This window comes from Pseudophryne corroboree, chromosome 4 (assembly GCF_028390025.1).
Source record: "Pseudophryne corroboree isolate aPseCor3 chromosome 4, aPseCor3.hap2, whole genome shotgun sequence".
NCBI lineage: Eukaryota > Metazoa > Chordata > Amphibia > Anura > Myobatrachidae > Pseudophryne > Pseudophryne corroboree.
Window position 1 is genome coordinate 646189644 of NC_086447.1, and position 14469 is coordinate 646204112.

Consider the following 14469-nt stretch of genomic DNA (forward strand, 5'->3'; position numbering starts at 1 on the left):
ACTTAACAGCATCTGTTGTTTATGCTAGATGTGGATTTTATTCAATACAAACAGTACAGTCATAAGAATTGAAAAAGAAAATAATTTTTGGTGATGAATGATGAGCAACAAACGAACGTGCATGCCAGATGGCACTTGAATAAGCTGTCCACGGTGATAGAATTTTTTTAAAAAAAACAACAACAATGTTATCATAATAAATGTAATTTTTTAGCTTCTGTGGTCATTTTTTGCAAGCTAAACACTGCAAGACTGTTGTACAGTTGAAGCAAGGATAAAATATCAACTCTAGTGATGAGACACTTGCTGTAATGACTTCCAACTCAGATGGGACTTAAACCCACAACCACTGGCTTAGGAGGACAGTGACTTATCCATTATGCCAGTGGTGCATACTGATGTTCTTATTTAAGACTGATAGGTTTTTAATAGTCAATTATTTATTTTTGAGAAAAGGTGAAGCTGTTTACTGTGTTCTTTGCATTAATAAGTCCAGCTAGAAATGTGCTGGTACTAACCAGAGATGTCAGTATGGATTATCATGCTATATTGCAGAAAATCAATTTGATGCAACTGCTTTACCAACAGTATGTTAATCTTTTCCATTGCTGTTTTGTTGGCTGACTGAAGGAAGATATGCAGTGCATTTGAACCATAGCAGATGTGTGCTGACAACTTAAATACATAATCATGTTTGTGGTTTTTCTTTCTTTCTTCCATCCTTTGTAATATAATATTAAATATTAAGGTAGCTGATTATAATCAATGACTATTGACATAAGAAAAAGAAAAAAAAAACAGTAAACAAATCTGCTCCAGGTGAGGTTTGAACTCACAACCTCAGTATTACTCAACAGACACTGTCCTATAAGTTACGCGCGCTGACCAATTGCTCCACTGGAGAACTTAACAGCATGTGTTGGTTATGCTAGATGTGGATTTTATTCAATACAATCAGTACAGTCATAAGAATTGAAAAAGAAAATCATTTTTGGTGATGAATGATGAGCAACAAACGAACGTGCATGCCAGATGGCACTTGAATAAGCTGTCCACGGTGATAGAATTTTTTTTTTTTTTTAAAACAACAACAATGTTATCATAATAAATGTCATTTTTTAGCTTCTCGGTCATTTTTTGCAAGCTAAACACTGCAAGACTGTTGTACAGTTGAAGCTAGGATAAAATATCAACTCTGGTGATGAGACACTTGCTGTAATGACTTCCAACTCAGATGGGACTTAAGCCCACAACCACTAGCTTAGGAGGACAGTGACTTATCCATTATGCCAGTGGTGCGTACTGATGTTCTTATTTAAGACTGATAGGTATTTAATAGTCAATTATTTATTTTTGAGAAAAGGTGAAGCTGTTTACTGTGTTCTTTGAATTACCAAGTCCAGCAAGAAATGTGCTGGTACTAACCAGAGATGTCAGTATGGATTATCATGCTATATTGCAGAAAATCAATTTGATGCAACTGCTTTACCAACAGTATGTTAATCTTTTCCATTGCTGTTTTGTTGGCTGACTGAAGGAAGATATGCAGTGCATTTGAACCATAGCAGATGTGTGCTGACAACTTAAATACATAATCATGTTTGTGGTTTTTCTTTCTTTCTTTCTTCCATCCTTTGTAATATCATATTAAATATTAAGGTAGTTGATTGTAATCAATGACTATTGACATAAGAAAAAGAAAAAAAAAAACAGTAAACAAAGCTGCTCCAGGTGAGGCTTGATCTCACAACCTCTGCATTGCTCAACAGATACTGTCTTATAAGTTCTAGCGCGCTGACCAATTGCTCCACTGGAGCACTTAGCAGCTTCTGTTGGTTATGTTAGATGTGGATTTTATTCAATACAATCAGTACAGTCATAAGAATTGAAAAAGAAAATCATTTTTGGTGATGAATGATGAGCAACAAATGTACATGCATGCCAGATGGCACTTGAATAAGCTGTACACGGTGATAGAAAATTTAAAAAAACAACAACAACAACAATGTCATCATAATAAATTTCATTTTTTAGCTTCTGTGGTCATTTTTTGCAAGCTAAACACTGCAAGACTGTTGCACAGTTGAAGCAAGGATAAAATATCAACTCTAGTGATGAGACACTTGCTGTAATGACTTCCAACTCAGATGAGACTTAAACCCACAACCACTGGCTTAGGAGGACAGTGACTTATCCATTATGCCAGTGGTGCGTACTGATGTTCTTATTTAAGACTGATAGGTTTTTAATAGTCAATTATTTATTTTTGAGAAAAGGTGAAGCTGTTTACTGTGTTCTTTGCATTACCAAGTCCAGCAAGAAATGTGCTGGTACTATCCAGAGCTGTCAGTATGGATTATCATGCTATATTGCAGAAAATCAATTTGATGCAACTGCTTTACCAACAGTATGTTAATCTTTTCCATTGCTGTTTTGTTGGCTGACTGAAGGAAGATATGCAGTGCATTTGAACCAAAGCAGATGTGTGCTGACAACTTAAATACACAATCATGTTTGTGGTTTTTCTTTCTTTCTACCATCCTTTGTAATATCATATTAAATATTAAGGTAGCTGATTATAATCAATGACTATTGACATAAGAAAAAGAAAAAAAAACAGTAAACAAATCTGCTCCAGGTGAGGTTTGAACTCACAACCTCAGTATTACTCAACAGATACTGTCTTATAAGTAACGCCCGATGACCAATTGCACCACTGGAGCACTTAACAGCATTTGTTGGTTATGCTAGATGTGGATTTTATTCAATACAATCAGTACAGTCATAAGAATTGAAAAAGAAAATTATTTTTGGTGATGAATGATGAGCAACAAACGAACGTGCATGCCAGATGGCACTTGAATAAGCTGTCCACGGTGATAGAATTTTTTTTTTAAAAACAACAACAATGTTATCATAATAAATGTCATTTTTTAGCTTCTGTGGTCATTTTTTGCAAGCTAAACACTGCAAGACTGTTGTAAAGTTGAAGCAAGGATAAAATATCAACTCTAGTGATGAGACACTTGCTGTAATGACTTCCAACTCAGATGGGACTTAAACCCACAACCACTAGCTTAGCAGAACAGTGACTTATCCATTATGCCAGTGGTGCGTACTGTTGTTCTTATTTAAGACTGATAGGTTTTTAATAGTCAATTATTTATTTTTGAGAAAAGGTGAAGCTGTTTACTGTGTTCTTTGAATTACCAAGTCCAGCAAGAAATGTGCTGGTACTAACCAGAGATGTCAGTATGGATTATCATGCTATATTGCAGAAAATCAATTTGATGCAACTGCTTTACCAACAGTATGTTAATCTTTTCCATTGCTGTTTTGTTGGCTGACTGAAGGAAGATATGCAGTGCATTTGAACCATAGCAGATGTGTGCTGACAACTTAAATACATAATCATGTTTGTGGTTTTTCTTTCTTTCTTTCTTCCATCCTTTGTAATATCATATTAAATATTAAGGTAATTGATTGTAATCAATGACTATTGACATAAGAAAAGAAAAAAAACAGTAAACAAAGCTGCTCCAAGTGCAACTTGATCTCACAACCTCTGCATTGCTCAACAGATACTGTCTTATAAGTAACACGCGCTGACCAATTGTGCCACTGGAACACTTTACAGCATCTGTTGGTTATGCAAGATGTGGATTTTATTCAATACAATCAGTACAGTCATAAGAATTGAAAAAGAAAATAATTTTTGGTGATAAATGATGAGCAACAAACGAACATGCATCCCAGATGGCACTTGAAGAAGCTGTCCACGGTGATAGAATTTTTTTTTAAAAAACAACAACAATGTTATCATAATAAATGTCATTTTTTAGCTTCTGTGGTCATTTTTTGCAAGCTAAACACTGCAAGACTGTTGTACAGTTGAAGCAAGGATAAAATATCAACTCTAGTGATGAGACACTTGCTGTAATGACTTCCAACTCATATGGGACTTAAACCCACAACCACTGGCTTAGGAGGACAGTGAATTATCCATTATGCCAGTGGTGCGTACTGATGTTCTTATTTAAGACTGATAGGTTTTTAATAATCAATTATTTATTTTTGGAGAAAAGGTGAAGCTGTTTACTGTGTTCTTTGCATTACCAAGTCCAGCAAGAAATGTGCTGGTTCGAACCAGAGATGTCAGTATGGATTATCATGCTATATTGCAGAAAATCAATTTGATGCAACTGCTTTACCAACAGTATGTTAATCTTTTCCATTGCTGTTTTGTTGGCTGACTGAAGGAAGATATGCAGTGCATTTGAACCAAAGCAGATGTGTGCTGACAACTTAAATACATAATCATGTTTGTGGTTTTTCTTTCTTTCTTCCATCCTTTGTAATATAATATTAAATATTAAGGTAGCTGATTATAATCAATGACTATTGACATAAGAAAAAGAAAAAAAACATTAAACAAAACTGCTCCAGGTGAGGCTTGAACTCTCAACCTCAGCAATGCTCAACAGCTACTGTCTTATAAGTACCGCGCACTGACCAATTGCAACACTGGAGCACTTAACAGCATCAGTTGGTTATGCTAGATGTGGATTTTATTCAATACAATCAGTACAGTCATAAGAATTGAAAAAGAAAATCATTTTTGGTGATGAATGATGAGCAACAAACGAACATGCATGCCAGATGGCACTTGAATAAGCTGTCCACGGTGACAGAAAATTTAAAATAACAACAACAACAACAACAACAACAACAACAATGTTATCATAATAAATGTCATTTTTTAGCTTCTGTGGTCATTTTTTGCAAGCTAAACACTGCAAGACTGTTGTACAGTTGAAGCAAGGATAAAATATCAACTCTAGTGATGAGACACTTGCTGTAATGACTTCCACCCAAGATGGGACTTGGACCCACAACCCCTGGCTTAGGAGGACAGTGACTTATCCATTATGCCAGTGGTGCGTATTGAAGTTCTTATTTAAGACTGACAGATTTTTAATAGTCAATTATTTATTTTTGAGAAAAGGTGAAGCTGTTTACTGTGTTCTTTGCATTACCAAGTCCAGCAAGAAATGTGCTGGTACTATCCAGAGCTGTCAGTATGGATTATCATGCTATATTGCAGAAAATCAATTTGATGCAACTGCTTTACCAACAGTATGTTAATCTTTTCCATTGCTGTTTTGTTGGCTGACTGAAGGAAGATATGCAGTGCATTTGAACCAAAGCAGATGTGTGCTGACAACTTAAATACATAATCATGTTTGTGGTTTTTCTTTCTTTCTTCCATCCTTTGTAATATCATATTTTGTAATAAATATTAAGGTAGCTTACTATTGACATAAGAAAAAGAAAAAAACCATTAACAAAGCTGCTCCAGGTGATGCTTGAACTCACAACCTCGGCATTGCTCAACATATACTGTCATATAAGCTCCGCACGTAGACCAATTGCGCCACTGGAGCACTTAACATCAGCTGTTGGTTATGTTAGATGTGGATTTTATTCAATACAATCAGTACAGTCATAAGAATTGAAAAAGAAAATCATTTTTGGTGATGAATGATGAGCAACAAACTAACATGCATGCCAGATGGCACTTGAATAAGCTGTCCACGGTGATAGACAAAAAAAAAAAAAACAACAACAACAACAATGTTATCATAATAAATGTCATTTTTTAGCTTCTGTGGTCATTTTTTGCAAGCTAAACACTGCAAGACTGTTGCACAGTTGAAGCAAGGATAAAATATCAACTCTAGTGATGAGACACTTGCTGTAATGACTTCCAACTCAGATGGGACTTAAACCCACAACCACTGGCTTAGGAGGACAGTGATTTATCCATTATGCCAGTGGTGCGTACTGATGTTCTTATTTAAGACTAATAGGTTTATAATAGTCAATTAATTATTTTTGAGAAAAGGTGAAGCTGTTTACTGTGTTCTTTGCATTACCAAGTCCAGAAAGAAATGTGCTGGTACTAACCAGAGCTGTCAGTATGGATTATCATGCTATATTGCAAAAAAATCAATTTGATGCAACTGCTTTACCAACAGTATGTTAATCTTTTCCATTGCGTGTTTTGTTGGCTGACTGAAGGAAGATATGCAGTGCATTTGAATCAAAGCAGATGTGTGCTGACAACTTAAATACATAATCATGTTTGTGGTTTTTCTTTCTTTCTTCCATCCTTTGTAATATCATATTAAATATTAAGGTAGCTAATTATAATCAATGCCTATTGACATAAGAAAAAGAAAAAAAACAGTAAACAAAAGCTGCTCTAGTTGAGGCTTGAACTCACAACCTCGGCATTGCTCAACAGATACTGTCTTATAAGTACCGCGTGCTGACCAATTGCGCCACTGGAGCACTTAACAGCATCAGTTGGTTATGCTAGATGTGGATTTTATTCAATACAATCAGTACAGTCATAAGAATTGAAAAAGAAAATCATTTTTGGTGATGAATGATGAGCAACAAACGAACATGCATGCCAGATGGCACTTGAATAAGCTGTCCACGGTGATAGAATTTTTTTTTTTAAAACAATAACAATGTTATCATAATAAATGTCATTTTTTAGCTTCTGTGGTCATTTTTTGCAAGCTAAACACTGCAAGACTGTTGTACAGTTGAAGCAAGGATAAAATATCAACTCTAGTGATGAGACACTTGCTGTAATGACTTCCAACTCAGATGGGACTTAAACCCACAACCACTGGCTAAGGAGGACAGTGACTTATCCATTATGCCAGTGGTGCGTACTGATGTTCTTATTTAAGACTGATAGATTTTTAATAGTCAATTATTTATTTTTGAGAAAAGGTGAAGCTGTTTACTGTGTTCTTTGCATTACCAAGTCCAGCAAGAAATGTGCTGGTACTTACCAGAGATGTCACTATGGATTATCATGCTATATTGCAGAAAATCAATTTGATGCAACTACTTTACCATCAGTATGTTAATCTTTTCCATTGCTGTTTTGTTGGCTGACTGAAGGAAGATATGCAGTGCATTTGAACCAAAGCAGATGTGTGCTTACAACTTAAATACATAATCATGTTTGTGGTTTTTCTTTCTTTCTTCCATCCTTTGTAATATCATATTAAATATTAAGGTAGCCGATTATAATCAATGACTATTGACATAAGAAAAAGATAAAAAACAGTAAACAAAGCTGCGCAAGGTGAGGCTTGAACTCACAAACTCAGCATTGCTCAACAGATACTGTCTTATAAGTACCGCACGCTGCCCAATAGCACCACTGGAGCACTTAACAGCATCAGTTGGTTATGCTAGATGTGGATTTTATTCAATACAATCAGTACAGTCATAAGAATTGAAAAAGAAAATCATTTTTGGTGATGAATGATGAGCAACAAACGAACGTGCATGCCAGATGGCACTTGAATAAGCTGTCCACGGTGATAGAATTGTTTAAAAAAAAACAACAACAATGTTATCATAATAAATGTCATTTTTTAGCTTCTGTGATCATTTTTTGCAAGCTAAACACTGCAAGACTGTTGTACAGTTGAAGCAAGGATAAAATATCAACTCTAGTGATGAGACACTTGCTGTAATGACTTCCAACTCAGATGGGACTTAAACCCACAACCACTGGCTTAGGAGGACAGTGACTTATCCATTATGCCAGTGGTGCGTAATGATGTTTTTATTTAAGCCTGACATATTTTTAATAGTCAATTATTTATTTTTGAGAAAATGTGAAGCTGTTTACTGTGTTCTGTGCATTACCAAGTCCAGCAAGAAATGTGCTGGTACTATCCAGAGCTGTCAGTATGGATTATCATGCTATATTGCAGAAAATCAATTTGATGCAACTGCTTTACCAACAGTATGTTAATCTTTTCCATTGCTGTTTTGTTGGCTGACTGAAGGAAGATATGCAGTGCATTTGAACCAAAGCAGATGTGTGCTGACAACTTAAATACATAATCATGTTTGTGGTTTTTCTTTCTTTCTTCCATCCTTTGTAATATCATATTAAATATTAAGGTAGCTGATTATAATCGATGACTGTTGACATAAGAAAAAGAAAAAAAACAGTAAACAAAGCTGCTCCAGGTGAGGCTTGAACTCACAAACTCGGCATTGCTCAACAGATACTGTCTTATAAGTACCGCGCGCTGCCCAATAGCACCACTGGAGCACTTAACAGCATCAGTTGGTTATGCTAGATGTGGATTTTATTCAATACAATCAGTACAGTCATAAGAATTGAAAAAGAAAATCATTTTTGGTGATGAATGATGAGCAACAAACGAACATGCATGCCAGATGGCACTTGAATAAGCTGTCCACAGTGATATAATTTTTTTTTAAAAAACAACAACAATGTTATCATAATAAATGTCATTTTTTAGCTTCTGTTGTCATTTTTTGCAAGCTAAACACTGCAAGACTGTTGTACAGTTGAAGCAAGGATAAAATATCAACTCTAGTGATGAGACACTTGCTGTAATGACTTCCAACTCAGATGGGACTTAAACCCACAACCATTGGCTTGGGAGGACAGTGACTTATCCATTATGCCAGTGGTGCGTACTGATGTTCTTATTTAAGACTGATAGGTTTTTAATAGTCAATTATTTATTTTTGAGAAAATGTGAAGCTGTTTACTGTGTTCTGTGCATTACCAAGTCCAGCAAGAAATGTGCTGGTACTATCCAGAGCTGTCAGTATGGATTATCATGCTATATTGTAGAAAATCAATTTGATGCAACTGCTTTACCAACAGTATGTTAATCTTTTCCATTGCTGTTTTGTTGGCTGACTGAAGGAAGATATGCAGTGCATTTGAACCAAAGCAGATGTGTGCTGACAACTTAAATACATAATCATGTTTGTAGTTTTTCTTTCTTTCTTCCATCCTTTGTAATATCATATTAAATATTAAGGTAGCTGATTATAATCAATGACTATTGACATAAGAAAAAGAAAAAAAAACAGTAAACAAACTTACTCCAGGTGAGGCTTGAACTCACAACCTCTGCATTGCTCAACAGATACTATCTTATAAGTACCGCGTGCTGACCAATTACGCCACTGGAGCACTTAACAGCATCAGTTGGTTATGCTAGATGTGGATTTTATTCAATACAATCAGTACAGTCATAAGAATTGAAAAAGAAAATCATTTTTGGTGATGAATGATGAGCAACAAACGAACATGCATGCCAGATGGCACTTGAATAAGCTGTCCACGGTGATAGAATTTTTTTTTTAAAAACTACAACAATGTTATCATAATAAATGTCATTTTTTAGCTTCTGTGGTCATTTTTTGCAAGCTAAACACTGCAAGACTGTTGTACAGTTGAAGCAAGGATAAAATATCAACTCTAGTGATGAGACACTTGCTGTAATGACTTCCATCTCAGATGGGACTTAAACCCACAACCACTGGCTTAGGAGGACAGTGATTTATCAATTATGCCAGTGGTGCGTAATGATGGTCTTATTTAAGACTGATAGGTTTTTAATAGTCAATTATTTATTTTTGAGAAAAGGTGAAGCTGTTTACTGTGTTCTTTGCATTACCAAGTCCAGCAAGAAATGTGCTGGTACTAACTAGAGATGTCAGTATGGATTATCATGCTATATTGCAGAAAATCAATTTGATGCAACTGCTTTACCAACAGTATGTTAATCTTTTCCATTGCTGTTTTGTTTGCTGACTGAAGGAAGATATGCAGTGCATTTGAAGCAAAGCAGATGTGTGCTGACAACTTAAATACATAATCATGTTTGTGGTTTTTCTTTCTTTCTTCCATCCTTTGTAATATCATATTAAATATTAAGGTAGCCGATTATAATCAATGACTATTGACATAAGAAAAAGAAAAAAAACAGTAAACAAACCTGCTTCAGGTAAGGCTTGAACTCACAACCTCGGCATTGCTCAACAGATACTGTCTTATTAGTACTGCGCGCTGACCAATTGCACCACTGGAGCACTTAACAGCATCAGTTGGTTATGCTAGATGTGGATTTTATTCAATACAATCAGTACAGTCATAAGAATTGAAAAAGAAAATCATTTTTGGTGATGAATGATGAGCAACAAACGAACATGCATGCCAGATGGCACTTGAATAAGCTGTCCACGGTGATAGAATTTTTTTTTATAAAACAACAACAATGTTATCATAATAAATGTCATTTTTTAGCTTCTGTGGTCATTTTTTGCAAGCTAAACACTGCAAGACTGTTGTACAGTTGAAGCAAGGATAAAATATCAACTCTAGTGATGAGACACTTGCTGTAATGACTTCCACCCCAGATGGGACTTGGACCCACAACCCCTTGCTTAGGAGGACAGTGACTTATCCATTATGCCAGTGGTGCGTATTGAAGTTCTTATTTAAGACTGATAGGTTTTTAATAGTCAATTATTTATTTTTGAGAAAAGGTGAAGCTGTTTACTGTGTTCTTTGCATTACCAAGTCCAGCAAGAAATGTGCTGGTACTATCCAGAGCTGTCAGTATGGATTATCATGCTATATTGCAGAAAATCAATTTGATGCAACTGCTTTACCAACAGTATGTTATTCTTTTCCATTGCTGTTTTGTTGGCTGACTGAAGGAAGATATGCAGTGCATTTGAAGCGAAGCAGATGTGTGCTGACAACTTAAATACATAATCATGTTTGTGGTTTTTCTTTCTTTCTTCCATCCTTTGTAATATCATATTTTGTAATAAATATTAAGGTAGCTGACTATTGACATAAGAAAAAAGAAAAAAAAACAGTAAACAAAGCTGCTCCAGGTGAGGCTTGAACTCACAACCTCGGCATTGCTCAACAGATACTGTCTTATAAGTACCGCGTGCTGACCAATTACGCCACTGGAGCACTAAACAGCATCTGTTGGTTATGCTAGATGCGGATTTTATACAATACAATCAGTACAGTCATAAGAATTGAAAAAGAAAATCATTTTTGGTGATGAATGATGAGCAACAAACGAACGTGCATGCCAGATGGCACTTGAATAAGCTGTCCACGGTGATAGAATTTTTTTTTTAAAAAACAACAACAATGTTATCATAATAAATGTCATTTTTTTAGCTTCTGTGGTCATTTTTTGCAAGCTAAACACTGCAAGACTGTTGTACAGTTGAAGCAAGGATAAAATATCAACTCTAGTGATGAGACACTTGCTGTAATGACTTCCAACTCAGATAGGACTTAAACCCACAACCCCTGGCTTAGGAGGACAGTGACTTATCCATTATGCCAGTGGTGCGTACTGAAGTTCTTATTTAAGACTGATAGATTTTAATAGTCAATTATTATTTTTTTGAGAAAAGGTGAAGCTGTTTACTGTGTTCTTTGCATTACCAAGTCCAGCAAGAAATGTGCTGGTACTATCCAGAGCTGTCAGTATGGATTATCATGCTATATTGCAGAAAATCAATTTGATGCAACTGCTTTACCAACAGTATGTTAATCTTTTCCATTGCTGTTTTGTTGGCTGACTGAAGGTAGATATGCAGTGCATTTGAACCAAAGCAGATGTGTGCTGACAACTTAAATACATAATCATGTTTGTAGTTTTTCTTTCTTTCTTCCATCCTTTGTAATATCATATTAAATATTAAGGTAGCTGATTATAATCAATGACTATTGACATAAGAAAAAGAAAAAAAAAACAGTAAACAAACTTACTCCAAGTGAGGCTTGAACTCACAACCTCGGCATTGCTCAACAGATACTGTCTTATAAGTACCGCGTGCTGACCAATTACGCCACTGGAGCACTTAACAGCATCTGTTGGTTATGCTAGATGTGGATTTTATACAATACAATCAGTACAGTCATAAGAATTGAAAAAGAAAATCATTTTTTGGTGATGAATGATGAGCAACAAACGAATGTGCATGCCAGATGGCACTTGAATAAGCTGTCCACGGTGATAGAATTTTTTTTAAAAAAACTACAACAATGTTATCATAATAAATGTCATTTTTTAGCTTCTGTGGTCATTTTTTGCAAGCTAAACACAGCAAGACTGTTGTACAGTTGAAGCAAGGATAAAATATCAACTCTAGTGATGAGACACTTGCTGTAATGACTTCCAACTCAGATGGGACTTAAACCCACAACCACTGGCTTAGGAGGACAGTGACTTATCCATTATGCCAGTGGTGCGTACTGATGTTCTTATTTAAGACTGATAGGTTTTCAATAGTCAATTATTTATTTTTGAGAAAATGTGAAGCTGTTTACTGTGTTCTTTGCATTACCAAGTCCAGCAAGAAATGTGCTGGTACTAACCAGAGATGTCAGTATGGATTATCATGCTATATTGCAGAAAATCAATTTGATGCAACTGCTTTACCAACAGTATGTTAATCTTTTCCATTGCTGTTTTGTTGGCTGACTGAAGGAAGATATGCAGTGCATTTGAAGCAAAGCAGATGTGTGCTGACAACTTAAATACATAATCATGTTTGTGGTTTTTATTTCTTTCTTCCATCCTTTGTAATATCATATTAAATATTAAGGTAGCTGATTATAATCAATGACTATTGACATAAGAAAAAGAAAAAAAACAGTAAACAAACCGGCTACAGGTAAGGCTTGAACTCACAAACTCGGCATTGCTCAACAGATACTGTCTTATTAGTACTGGGCACTGACCAATTGCAACACTGAAGCACTTAACAGCATCAGTTGGTTATGCTAGATGTGGATTTTATTCAATACAATCAGTACAGTCATAAGAATTGAAAAAGAAAATCATTTTTGGTGATGAATGATGAGCAACAAACGAACATGCATGCCAGATGGCACTTGAATAAGCTGTCCACGGTGATAGAATTTTTTTTTATAAAACAACAACGTTATCATAATAAATGTCATTTTTTAGCTTCTGTGGTCATTTTTTGCAAGCTAAACACTGCAAGACTGTTGTACAGTTGTAGCAAGGATAAAATATCAACTCTAGTGATGAGACACTTGCTGTAATGACTTCCACCCCAGATGGGACTTGGACCCACAACCCCTGGCTTAGGAGGACAGTGACTTATCCATTATGCCAGTGGTGCGTATTGAAGTTCTTATTTAAGACTGATAGATTTTTAAAAGTCAATTATTTATTTTTGAGAAAAGGTGAAGCTGTTTACTGTGTTCTTTGCATTACCAAGTCCAGCAACAAATGTGCTGGTACTATCCAGAGCTGTCAGTAAGGATTATCATGCTATATTGCAGAAAATCAATTTGATGCAACTGCTTTACCAACAGTATGTTAATCTTTTCCATTGCTGTTTTTTTGGCTGACTGAAGGAAGATATGCAGTGCATTTGAAGCAAAGCAGATGTGTGCTGACAACTTAAATACATAATCATGTTTGTGGTTTTTCTTTCTTTCTTCCATCCTTTGTAATATCATATTAAATATTAAGGTAGCTGATTATAATCAATGACTATTGACATAAGAAAAAGAAAAAAAACAGTAAACAAACCTGCTCCAGGTAAGGCTTGAACTCACAAACTCGGCATTGCTCAACAGATACTGTCTTATTAGTAACGCGCGCTGACCAATTGCACCACTGGAGCACTTAACAGCATCAGTTGGTTATGCTAGATGTGGATTTTATTCAATACAATCAGTACAGTCATAAGAATTGAAAAAGAAAATCATTTTTGGTGATGAATGATGAGCAACAAACGAACATGCATGCCAGATGGCACTTGAAAAAGCTGTACACGGTGATAGAATTTTTTGTTTAAAAAACAACAACAATGTTATCATAATAAATGTCATTTTGTAGCTTCTGTGGTCATTTTTTGCAAGCTAAACACTGCAAGACTGTTGTACAGTTGAAGAAAGGATAAAATATCAACTCTAGTGATGAAACACTTGCTGTAATGACTTCCATCCCAGATGGGACTTGGACCCACAACCCCTGGCTTAGGAGGACAGTGACTTATCCATTATGCCAGTGGTGCGTATTGAAGTTCTTATTTAAGACTGATAGATTTTTAATAGTCAATTATTTATTTTTGAGAAAAGGTGAAGCTGTTTACTGTGTTCTTTGCATTACCAAGTCCAGCAAGAAATGTGCTGGTACTATCCAGAGCTGTCAGTATGGATTATCATGCTATATTGCAGAAAATCAATTTGATGCAACTGCTTTACCAACAGTATGTTAATCTTTTCCATTGCTGTTTTGTTGGCTGACTGAAGGAAGATATGCAGTGCATTTGAACCAAAGCAGATGTGTGCTGACAACTTAAATACATAATCATGTTTGTGGTTTTTCTTTCTTTCTTCCATCCTTTGTAATATCATATTTTGTAATAAATATTAAGGTAGCTGACTATTGACATAAGAAAAAGAAAAAAAAAAACAGTAAACAAAGTTGCTCCAGGTGAGGCTTGAACTCACAACCTCGGCATTGCTCAACAGATACTGTCTTACAAGTACCGCGCGTTGACCAATTGCGCCACTGTAGC

General features: G+C 35.5%; 1 non-coding gene across 1 annotated transcript; it reads right to left on the reverse strand.

Annotated features, from left to right (window-relative positions):
* Positions 1-14376: 14376 nt before the first annotated feature.
* TRNAT-UGU (transfer RNA threonine (anticodon UGU)) lies at positions 14377-14469 on the reverse strand. Its single transcript is given in 2 exon segments — positions 14377-14412; positions 14432-14469. It is a non-coding gene; the product is annotated as a tRNA-Thr (tRNA).